Source organism: Pseudophryne corroboree, chromosome 9 (assembly GCF_028390025.1).
Source record: "Pseudophryne corroboree isolate aPseCor3 chromosome 9, aPseCor3.hap2, whole genome shotgun sequence".
In the NCBI taxonomy this organism is placed as follows: domain Eukaryota; kingdom Metazoa; phylum Chordata; class Amphibia; order Anura; family Myobatrachidae; genus Pseudophryne; species Pseudophryne corroboree.
Window position 1 is genome coordinate 57,434,669 of NC_086452.1, and position 12,753 is coordinate 57,447,421.

The 12,753-nt window shown below is 46.5% G+C and overlaps 1 long non-coding RNA gene across 1 annotated transcript in view; it reads right to left on the reverse strand.

Annotated features, from left to right (window-relative positions):
- Positions 1–281: 281 nt before the first annotated feature.
- Positions 282–12,753, reverse strand: part of LOC134957441 (uncharacterized) — a 47,766-nt gene continuing 35,294 nt past the window's right edge. The window contains exons 2-3 of the long non-coding RNA XR_010186600.1: positions 9,349–9,778; positions 282–2,677 (exon numbers count right to left, since the gene is read on the reverse strand). This is a non-coding gene — a long non-coding RNA (uncharacterized LOC134957441). The remainder of the gene's footprint in view (positions 2,678–9,348; positions 9,779–12,753) is intronic.

Sequence of the window (12,753 nt, forward strand, 5' to 3'; positions counted from 1 at the left end):
GATGCAGGAGGTGGTGATAATAATGCGACTCGACCGTGTATAATAGATAAATATTAATAGCAAGAAGCGACTAGTAAAAATATTGCCCTTTTAAATATCAGGCATAAACCCCTCGATCTCTGATTCCATAGTTACTAGTAGGACACTGGCTGTCCCATTTGATCCATTAGATGAGATGGTTTGTGGTGAGCTCTCCGTTCAGGTTCTAGTTGCAGGACAAGCAGTAATTACAAAATGTTATGTAGTGTACTAGACTTCCCAAAGCAGTCAGACCAAGCAAGTCATATAGAAATCTCTTTATTCTGAGCGTGACATAGACCTAAATGCAGAACGGAGTGGCATCGGAAGAACGTTCATCCTTGTAACACTGATCCTGACTCCGTTATATATATTTTATTACAGACCTGAAACAGGCTAGCTGCCCTTATTTGCTCTGTAGATGCGTAGACACATAGGGGCTCATCTTTCTGCATCCAATACAAACACATCAAAAAAAGAAGCTTACCTACCTGTATATGTTGATACATCTCAAGAGACGGCTGGCTGGAAAACAGTTGTTACGCCTAACAATCGTGGCGGGCAAATACAGTACAAGTGTCAATATGATGGAGCAGAGATGCGTCTTTATTGTTACTATTAGTAGTATATACTAAACTGTATATACTAAAGTGGCATTACCCTATTTGTACACAATATAATAATGCAATAAAGTGTCATTTTAGTAAATAGAATTCTCTATAACGGTAATTAAATACAACCCCCCCATATGCATTGTTTAACCCCTTTAAATGGGAATCTTCTTTCCTGCAGTAATCCAGCCGCAGCAGCATACTTACTAGGTCCTGCTAATGGGACTGCCTGCTCATCTATTTATTTTATTTATTTATTACCAGTTACTTATATAGGCGCACACATATTCCGCAGCGCTGTACAGAGAATATTTGCCCATTCACATCAGTCCCTGCCCCAGTGGAGCTTACAGTCTTATATTCCCTATCACATGTACATACAGACACATTCACACTAGGGTTAATTTTGTTGGGAGCCAATTGACCTACCAGTATATTTTTGGATTGTGGGAGGAAACTGGAGTACCCGGAGGAAACCCACGCAAGTACGGGGAGAATATACAAACTCCACACAGTTAGTGCCATGGTGGGAATCGAACCCATGACCTCAGTGCTGTGAGGCAGTAATGCTAACCATTACACCATCCGTACTGCCCTATCTATGCGAGTGTATGTGTTTTTTCCATCCGCAGCTGTCATTATTAGTAACGGTACTTGCACCCGACCCATAGAGGGTGCAAAAGACAGGCGGCACAGCTGCGTCGGCAAGCCTCAAGCAAGCACGGAAGTCAGGCTGCGCTCCCCACGAGACGCAACTTTTCCATGAGTCGGAATAGTTGCCATGCAGGAGCACCTATTTCATGTTATCCACCGCCTGCTCGAGACGCAACTAGGATGGAGCTATTGGCTACTGAGGACACATCGTGTAACTCATACACAGATAGGTGCGCAGTCAGTGGAAAATCGAGAGCTGCGTCCAATCAGAATCGGCCCCATCATGTCCACTTGTTACAATGTTTAAACAATCAGATCTTAATAAACCGCACAATTTAGAAAAAGATTATAAAAGTACAGTAGGATCTTCAAAACTCGACACCTGTCAAGACTGCGGACAGATTCAGCAAACAGTGGGACTGATTCAGAGTTGTAGCCTATGCCAATGTTTTTTTGCAATTGAGCGATTATCGGCAGACTGTGCATGTAAAGGTGCCTTTGAGATTCCGCTCGCAGTGAGGAATTCTTTGCAGAGTGATTGACAAGAAGTGACCCTTTTGGGGTGGTTTTGAGGAGTGGCAGCGAAAAAACAGGCGTGTCATGGCTGTTTTTTTTTGGGGGGGGTGTATCTCATGTTAGCTGCCTTCATGTACACAGAGAAGAATGGCGCCTGCGTCGCTACTGCTGCGTCCGGTCTGCCTAGCCATACTCGAGCAGTTGATGTTCCCCGTTATTGTATGTAGGCTGCGAATGAGTACACAGTTGCGAATGAGTTGCGATTGTTCTGATTCGTTTTCTTCAGATATAAGGTCTGATATTACTCTGAAGCCCTAAATAGTAGAATAGTGTAATCTAATGATTGGCTACACACGATACAGAGATAACAGCCAGTATCGTGCGTGGACACCGTGGATCAGTCAGCTTCTCTGCAGCAGCTAGTGACTCCAGGGAGGTGGAACTTAGCCACTGTGAACATAAACACAGAAGACCTGTTCACAGAGCCAGCTAAGTCCTGCCCACGTGGACCCTGCTCTGCCCATGTGTTCCCTTCATGTGTGCACAATTTCACACGGTAGAATTATACCCAGAACACCAGAGGAATTCCTTGTTTGCGGCCCAGATGTCTGTACACGTAGGCCCTGAGACACTCCAGCAGCGGAGGATAGGTCTGTGACTGATTGGAAATCCCTGGCAATGTGATTTTATAGAGTATATTTCCAAATCACTCTGCCAGGAATCCCATGAGCCACAGCAGAAATCAGTGAGAGTCCAACATGTCAACGTCAGCAGGGAGAGACACTCAGGTTCCGGGAAACTTGCTTGTAGCCCTGGATCATCCAGATTCCGGCAGGGAGTCTGACCATGTTAGCAGACGTCTGGCTCCAGACACTTTACTAGAATGTAGAAAGTAAAAACACACCATGAGACGCCAGCAAAAGACACGTACAAACAATGCAAGCCAAAGGCCCGATGAGTGTTACAAACAGCGCAATATGAATTTGGGAAACGTTGTATTGTCATAGTAACACTTCTAGAGGTTGAGGCTGATGCTGGGAGTGTGCCCGGCTACTGAGTGCATGCAAATACGGGTGAGTCGCAAGCGTTCCGATCACATCTGCTCTTATGGGGAGACTTATAACAGCTTGGAGAGAGACAAAGTAGACAACCAATCAGCTTCTAAAGGTGGGAACACAGTTGTGCTCCTTAAGCGGCATCGCCTAGCGTGTCCCCTCCCAGCCTGGGCCGCATGACAGCGGGCATACACACTGCTCGATATCGCACAGTGACGTCCTACCGCGCCTGGGCTGTACATGTAGCTTTGAATGAGGAGTCCAAATTGAGCTGCATGTACAGCCGACACCAAGGGTCTTTAACGACCTGCTGGGTCACGAATCGTCCGTCGGCAGCTGCATACACACTGGGCGATAGGAGGGGAATAATTAGCTACATCTTTTACTACAATGCTAAGTGTGTATGTTATAGGCTGTGTATGAAAAATGACAGGAGCTGGTTGGTTGTTAATGTTATCTCTCTCCACTTTATCTCTCTCCAAGCTTTGATAAATCTCCCCCTATTACTGAAGAGGCGTCTATTTACTATGCCTTGGTTAGAGATAAAGTGGAGAGAGATAAAGGTGTCTATTTACTAAGCCTTGGATAGAGATAAAGGGTTCTATTTACTAAGCAGTGGAGAGAGATAAAGTACCATCTAATCAGCTCCTGTCATTAGCAAAGCACAGCCTGTAACACGGCAGTTAGGAGCCGATTGCATGGTACTTTATCTCTCTCTACTTTATCATTCTCCAAGGCTTAGTAAATAGACCCCAAAGTACATCCAATCAGCTCCTAGGTGTAATTTTTCAAACACAGCCTGTAACATCACTGTTAGGAGCTGATTGGCTGGTGCTTTGTCTCTTCACTTCATCTCTCCCCAAGGATTAGTAAATAGAAACCATGGGGATCAGTATGAGATCGCGGCAGTCAGGAGACCGCCGCTGGGAGCCCGACAGCCAGGATCCTGCCGGCGAGCGCAGCGTGTTCCCTCACGGGCACGCTGCGCACGCCACGCTTTGGGCATGGTTCCCCTCCGGGTGGTGGCGTGGACCACCACCCAAGAGGGGCAACCAGCCGGCAGTCAGGACTCCACCCGCCGGTATTTTAGCTGGTGTCAGAATTCCGGCATCGGTATCCTGACCGCTGGGATCCCGACAGGCGGTCAATTGACTGCCTCCCAACCCATGGTACTGCATACCTCCCAACTGTCCCGATTTTCGCGGGACAGTCCCGTTTTTTGGGGACTGTCCCGCTGTCCCACCCGCGGGCCACAGTGTCCCGCGGTGGGGGGGTCAGTTGGGAGGCTCTGTCAATCGCTGCTCTGCTTAGCAGAGCAGCGGTGAATAGACGCTGTGCGCATGCGCACAGCGTCTATTCAGTGGAGTCAGAGGGAGAAAGAGCATGCCAGCGGCTCACAGAGCGCTGGGCATGCCCCCCTCAGTGACGAAAACGGGGCGTGGCTCGCGATCGCGGGTCCTCCCGCGAAGCCACGCCCCCTTTTCGGGTGCGCGCACGGCTTCGCCGCGTGAGTGTCCCGCTCCACAACTAAACAAAGTTGGGAGGTATGGTACTGTACCAACCAACCAACCAACCACCTACCAGCTCCTAACTGTCATTTTTCAAACACAGCCTGTAACATGGCAGATAGGAGCTGATTGGCTGCTACTTTATCTCTCTCCACGTCTTAGTAAATAGACCCCTATATCTTTTGCATTTCATATCTTGACTATCTGGTCATTTACATTTTTAGTCATCTCTTAAACTGGCTGAATGTACCATAGTCGCTGCGTGTGATGTAGTAAAATCTTCCATACTTGATTATAGGGGAACTCTCCTTACAATCAAGCTGTGTATGTACTGTAGGCCTGCTCGTGCAAGAGTTACAAATATATTTTGGGATATTGGGAATGTGTAGCTGTTGATTATAATTACTCTTTTGGATGCACCTCCCGCATATGTACAGTAACTACTGCACTGCAACAATACACGTTTCTGGTAACATTTATACATATATAATTAAAGAATCTTTCATGTAGTCTGCGCAATCAGCAACACAAGATTATGTCCCCTTTTCTTTAGTACGCCTTCGTAGTTCGTATAGGTTAAATGTTATACAATTTCAATGGGGTAAATAATATTCTGCTGTCTTTGTACAATAAAAGATACGTTTTTTCTCATATAAGCTACGTGATGAAAGACAGTTTAAGAAGAACATCGCGCCCACCCCTCTAATCTTATGGAACTGTTTCCATATGAACCCTTTAATAGGTGTTACTGTGTATAACAGCGTGTGCAGTGATAGAAAATGGGGAGGGAGGTAGTTTACACCCACATTTCTCAAAGTTACAAGTTACTTTACACGATATAATTTGGTATTTTAAGGTTATCTGAAGCAGCAACAAAATGAAGTAGTTTTTTTTAACATGTATCAGGCCATAACAATGATGTTGGTAATTACTATTTTCCCTTGGTTTGTTTCTTCAGCCTGCTAATAATGTTTTACTATTCTGTATAGTGTAATGTTACTACCATGGCAACCACAGTCACGTGTCACAGAGTTTAGCAGAAAGGCTCTGCCTGCCTAGTATACTGTATTCATGGGTGTGATATGGGATGCCGGCGTTTAAGAAGCCGAAGGTCATAAGTAGGACATTGGCATCCCAATGCTTAGCATCCCGATAGGGGTCAGGTAAGTATACTTACCCTACCCCCCTAACCCAAACCCTCCTTTCCCGTAGCCTACTGCTAACCTCCCCCGCCCCGCAGCTTAACCCTAACCATCCCCGGTGGTGTCTAAACCTATCCTCTTGCGCTCTCCACAGCCTAAACCATACCCTAACCCTTCCTAGAACCCCCCTCCCTCGCAGCCTAACCCTATTCCCCCCTACCTGCAGCCTAGTGGCAAACCCTCCCTTCTCCACAGCCTAACCTTAACCCTCTCCGTAGGTGACTAACCCTAACACCCTTTCCCCCCGCAGCCTAACCCTCCCTTTCCCTCAGCCTAAACCTACCTGGCATCCTGACCGCATCCCCTTGTCACTGGGGTCTTGTAGGAGAATGCAAATGATTTACTCCATGGAAGATTTAGCAAATCTAGACTTCAGCATGAATGCCTGGAGCACAGTTCTCATTCAGGGGCTGAATCAGAGATTGACGTTAACTGAATGCAATGCCGATGTTGGCACAGTTGAGCGATTATTTGATATCGCCTATGCACTTATTATTCTGGAAACACCTACAGCGCATATGTTACACTGATTGTGCGCCCAAAGGTGGCATATCGTATGGGAAGGCTGTTATGAGAAATGGAATGGTAAAGAGATGGGTGTTCCTGGATGGTGACTGGAAGGTGGGATGAAGTGAATGCAAAAAAAGTCTGAACAAGTGGGCGTGCTATGGCAGTGTCGCGGAGGGCGTGTCCGTTAAAGTGGGCTGCGTGCTCAGATGCATAGGTGCATGCAAAGAGGCCATGCTCGGAGAGAGATACTACGTCTGCCGTAGGCTAACACAAGTGTTAATAGTGAATGCGATGGTGCGCCAATGGTGGAGTGTTTATAACCACCAGTTGAGCTGGTGTGTGCTGGGCGTGCTTTCAGGCACACGCTTCTGCTCAAGTTGTTGTCTGAAACTAGCATTTCCATATTATTGCACCTGCGACCCCACCAGGAGGCACTGTTTTGGATTCTTTTCTGTTATTCAGTAAACTGATGGTCTGTGATTGAGGATACTAATATCGGGATGTAATGGAAGAGATCGGCCAGCGATATCTGACTTGGACGCCATTACATCCTGCCGCTTACATGTTTTAGGATTGTATCAGGCATTTGGTGCCACAGATAGAAGCAATGATGGAACATGGATCACACATAAAAGAATAAATACACATACTGTAGCAGAAAGAATATTGTAGAAACCTCTTGAGTTGCTGTTTGTAGTTTGTATCTCTGTTCCTGTCTGTCCTGACACTTTTAATTCTCTGATATACTCATGTAGTCCTTCATGTTATAAATACATGTCCATAGTGCCGTAAAATATACGTGTGCTCTGTGCTCCTATATTCTTCCATGCATTCCCGTGTCTCTTGTGCGTCTCCCTAAGTTGTGTGCCACATCTGTTGTGTGGCCCCCATATCCCTTACATCCCCCCCCATGTCTGCCTCCTGCATCTCTTGTGTGCTTCCCCAATACTTATCCCCTCCTACATCCTATAAGCTTTCTCATGTCAGTCCCTACTACACCTGCTCCACATGTGCCCGTCCACTTCCATGTGCCCAATCTCCTATGTGTCCTCTCTTGTTCTCCCGTTGTGTGACCTGGGAGTGTGCCCATTATATACATTTATGCGGCACCCTTTCATCCGCTTTCCTAGGCAGCATGGCGCCTCTTTGGCATGCAAAAGTTTGCGACTAAGTTGCACTACAATCGCGACACACACGTTTATTTTTTTTATTTTTTACAAAATCTGCATTTTATTTGCATCTCTAATGTGACAAAAGTACAATGCACTGGTGCCTGGGCACTGGGGCTGCCATTGCAAGCAGCAGTGGTATGCAACTCCGGCGCTAACCTGGGTGTAAGGCAAAAGATGGAGGACCATTAAGAATGGGCCTTGCCACTCATTGCGCCTCGCATAGTTATACTTAATTTGCAACTTTATACCAATTCCTTTGCAACAAAGATACTACTCCTTGTGCCTAGGACACTGGTCAATTCAGTGAGGGGCGAAGGGGGTGAGTTGCTGGTGCAACGGTGTAGAAAGAAACGCCAGCAGCTGCACTCGCCACCCTACCGGCCAGGTCTCGCCATGAACTCGCTAATTTTTGCACGCTGCCCTTTGCGAGTCCGGAGCTACCATAAGCGCGGCCAATAGCCGCACTTACTCATGGATACGACCCCTAATAGTGACTTTGTATGCAGCTACGATGCAAATAAGATGCTAAACTCATATATTAACAAATTATGGGGCCGATGTACTAAGCCTTGCACAGTTATATAGATGAGAGAGATAATGGGCCTAATTCAGATCTGATCACTAGGCTGCGTTTTCGTACAGCCTGCGATCAGGTCTGAACTGCGCATGCATATATACTGCAATGCGCAGATGTGTCAGTCCGCAGTGATGGGGATCGGCGGGCAGCGACGGGATGTGCAAGAAAAGCGATCGCACGGGCGATCGCAAGGTGACTGACAGGAAGAGGACGTTTGTGAGTGGCAACTGACCGTTTTTATGGCGTGTCCGGAGAAACGCAGGAGGGACCAGGCGTTTGGAGGGAGGGTTTCTGACGTCAGCTCCAGCCCCGATCATCGCACTGGAAGAGTAAGTCCTGGTCTGTGCAGAGACTGTGCAAACATCTGTTTGTGCAGCTCTCCTGCACATTCGATCACATCCCTGCACAGCGATTTCCCCTCTCCCTGTAGGTGGCGACTACCTGATCGCAGGGATGCAAAAAACGCACCCTAGCAATCAGGTCTGAATAAGGCCCAATGTACCAGCCATTCTGCTCCTAACCGCCATGTTACAGGCTGTGCGCGAAAAATTACAGAAGCTGGTATTTTATCTCCCTTCACTTTATCACTCTTAGTACATCTCCCCCTAACTCTTTTGAAAAGTCATGTTAAGTCTTACACACCTGAGAATCTTATGGTCCTACAGCAGTGACTCCTTAGTTAAAATCTCTGCTATGTTACATTATATACATATGGGCTCATTTATCAATGAGTGATAAAACTCACTGTGAATGATAAATGGTGCTCCAGCCAATCATCTGCTGTCATGTGTTCAGCTCTTGACTATCATGTGTTTGAATAATGACAGTTGGGAGCTGATTGGCTGCAGCACCACTTATCATTCACAGGGCGGGATGTATTAACATACATCGCCGCCCCTCGTCGGTTACCGCAGCGATGTTGATCGCATATGTACTAACATATGCGATCAACATCGCGATGCGGTGACGGAGGCCCCCCGCGATACCTGTTAGGTGGTCTGCGGGGGGTCTCCGTCACCTCCCCGGGGTCCCCACACTGGCTAGATGCCGGGAAGCAGCAGCAGGCTGTCCCCGGCACCTCCTCCTCCCCCCTGCAGCCGGAAGGACGTCCGGCTGCGTTGCTAGGGGGAGGAGGACACTACCTTCCGGGTCCAGGGCAGCCTGGGGGAAGGTAAGCCAGGGGGAAGGGGGGTCGGCGTCTGCGGCGGGGGTCGACGGTGTCGGCGGGTTGCGGCGGTCGGCGAAAAGAAGCCCATAGGCTTCTATAGGGTTTCGCCATCCAGAGATGGCGAAACCCTGGACGCCGAAAACGCTGCGGTAGGGTCTTAGTAAATATGAAAATGCGGTAAAACCCCCGTTTTCGGGGGTTTTACCGCATTTTTGCTTTAGTACATCCCGCCCACAGTGAGTTTTATCACTCGTTGATAAATGAGCCCCTATTTTTTTTAAATCACAAATTGATGAAAGATTTAGTTACTATAGTAGCGGTCCCTCTACTCAAAGTGATACTACCAGGGACACCTACCCTGGTTCATGATAAGGGCTTATGTAGATCATACGTCTTAGATGAGGTTCCAGGAGAAAATCCTTATCCTGTTATTGCTCAATGATCTGGATGGTGAGCAATGTGTTCACGAGTGCCAGTCCATTTTCCAAATGATGAATGAAAGAAGCTCTTTTGTTCTCTACAAGACCGGGGGCCACAAAAAAATATAAAAAAATTAAAATATTTTTTTCAGATTGACGCAGAGCCCATTTTGACGTCACTTTCCTTGCTGGATGTCTGCACTATTATTGTGCCAAGTACAATTCCTCTGGCATCATTGCATGGTCAGTTTCCCAGATTTTATGAGCTGAAAAGAATGTAGAATTTGATAGTTTTTCACAATTAGATGAGGCGATTAGTTTATAGTCTTATATTTCTCACATGTTCCAGTAACTGTTCTCTTCACCTCCTGCAACAAATAGAAATATCCGTGATTAGACAGATGCTTATAAACTGGTTGCAATCAACGCCCAACAACACAACCAAGATGAGTCACCGGCTGGGAACAGAGAACCACTTGTGCTAGTAAAACACTGCCATCTTACACTGCCATCTTACACAGCCAGCTTACACAGTCATCTTACACTGCCATCTTACACTGCCATCTTACACTGCCATCTTACACAGCCAGCTTACACTGCCATCTTACATTGCCACCATACACTCCCAATTTATACTGCCAGCGTACACTGTCATCTTACACTGCCATCTTACACAGCCAGCTTACACTACTATCTGATACTGCTCTTACACTGCTATCTTATACTGCCACATTACACTGCTATTTTACACTACTATCTTACACTGCCATCTTATACTGCCAACTTACACTGCCATCTTACACAGTCATCTTACATAGCCAGCTTACACAGCCAGGTTACACTGACAACTTACACAGCTATCTTACACTGCCATCTTACACTGCTATCTTACACTGCTTTCTTACACTGCCATCTTACACTGCCATCTTACACTGCCATCTTACACTACCAGTTTACACTGCCATCTTGTACTCGCATCGTTTATCATTGATGCATCAACACTGAAAGATGAACGATATCATTCATATCTTTCAAGATATCCCCCCAGTATGTAGGCCCCTTTACACTACCATCTTACACTTCCAACTTACACAGCCAGCTTACACTGCCATCTTACACTGCCATCTAACACTGCCATCTTACACAGCCAGCTTACACTGCCATCTAACACTGCCAGCTTACACTGCCATCTAACACTGCCAGCTTACACTGCCATCTTACACTACTATCTTACACTGCCATCTTACACTACTATCTTACACTGCCATCTTACACTACTATCTTACACTGCGGGCGACGGTCGGGATTTCGTCCGCTGGCATCTTGATTGCTGTCGAGATTTCAACCGCCAGGATCCCGACTGTCGGGAACTTAACTCCATCCCGCTACTATCTTACACTACTCTTATGCTGTCAGCTTCTTACACCACCATCTTATACTGCTATCTTACACTGCTATCTTACACAGCCATCTTACACTGCAAACTTACACAGCATTCTAACACAGCCATCTTACACTGTCAAACTACATAATTATCTTACACTGCCAGCTTAAATAGCCATCTAACACAGCTATCTTACACTACTATCTTACACTGTCATCCTACAGACATGTTCCAATAACTGTTCTCTTCAACAAATAGAAATATCCATGATTAGACAGATGCATAAAAACTGGTTGCAATCAACGCCCAACAATACAACCAAGATGAGTCACCGGTTGGGAACAGAGAACCACTTGTGCTAGTAAAACACTGCCATCTTACACAGCCATCTTACACTGCCATCTTACACAGCCATCTTACACAGCCAGCTTACACTGCCATCGTATACTGCCATCTTACATTGCCATCTTACACTGCCATCTTACACAGCCATCTTACACAGCCATCTTACACAGCCATCTTACACTGCCATCTTACACAGCCATCTTACACTGCCATCTTACACAGCCATCTTACACTGCCATCTTACACTACTATTTTACACTGCCATCTTACACTGTTATCTTACACAGCCAGCTTACACTGCCATCTTACACAGCCATGGCCCTCATTCCGAGTTGTTCGCTCGTTGCCGAATTTCACTATATTGCGATTAGTCGCTTACTGCGCATGCGCAATGTTCGCAGAGCGCATGCGCTTAGTTATTTTACTCAAAAGTTAGGTATTTTACTCACGGCATTACGAGGATTTTTCTTCGTTCTGGTGATCGGAGTGTGATTGACAGGAAGTGGGTGTTTCTGGGCGGAAATTGGCCGTTTTATTGGGTGTGTGTGAAAAAACGCTGCCGTTTCTGGGAAAAACGCGGGAGTGGCTGGAGAAACGGGGGAGTGCCTGGGCGAACGCTGGGTGTGTTTGTGACGTCAAACCAGGAACGAAACTGGCTGAACTGATCGCAGTGGCAGAGTAAGTGTCGAGCTACTCAGAAACTGCTAAGAAATTTCTATTTGCAATTCTGCTAATCTTTCGTTCGCAATTCTGCTATGCTAAGATACACTCCCAGAGGGCGGCGGCTTAGTGTGTGCAATGCTGCTAAAAGCAGCTAGCGAGCGAACAACTCGGAATGAGGGCCCATCTTACACAGCCAGCTTACACTGCCATCTTACACAGCCATCTTACACAGCCAGCTTACACTGCCATCGTACACTGCCATCGTACACTGTCATCTTACACTGCCAGCTTAAACAGCCATCTTACACTGCCATCTTACATTGCCATCTTACACAGCCATCTTACACAGCCATCTTACACTACTATTTTACACTGCCAGCTTGCACTGCCATCTTACACTGTTATCTTACACAGCCAGCTTACACTGCCATCTTACACTGTTATCTTACACAGCCATTTTACACTGCCATCTTACACAGCCAGCTTACACTGCCATCTTACACTATTTTACACTACCATCTTTCACTGCCAGTTTACCCTGCCATCTTACACAGCCATATTACACTACTATTTTACACTGCCATCTTACACAACCCTCTTACACTGCCATATTACACTCACATCCTATACTAACATCTTACACTGCAATATTACACTCACATGTTACACTAAAATCTAACAACAACATCTTACACTAACATCTAATGGTGCTCATACACTTGTGCGATGGCCCGCGACGCGACATCACGGGGCATCGCACCGGCAGTCTGAAATGCCAAAGTGATTACCATGCGATCATGCAATAGATTGCATGGTAATCATGTAATGGGCACGTCACTGCCGAGTGGTGCGATATATTGCATGTGTTAAAAAAAACACATGCGATCGCACTGCGATGCGAGAAATATTATGTGCAGCACATACTATCATGAGACGCGACATTCGAGCGGC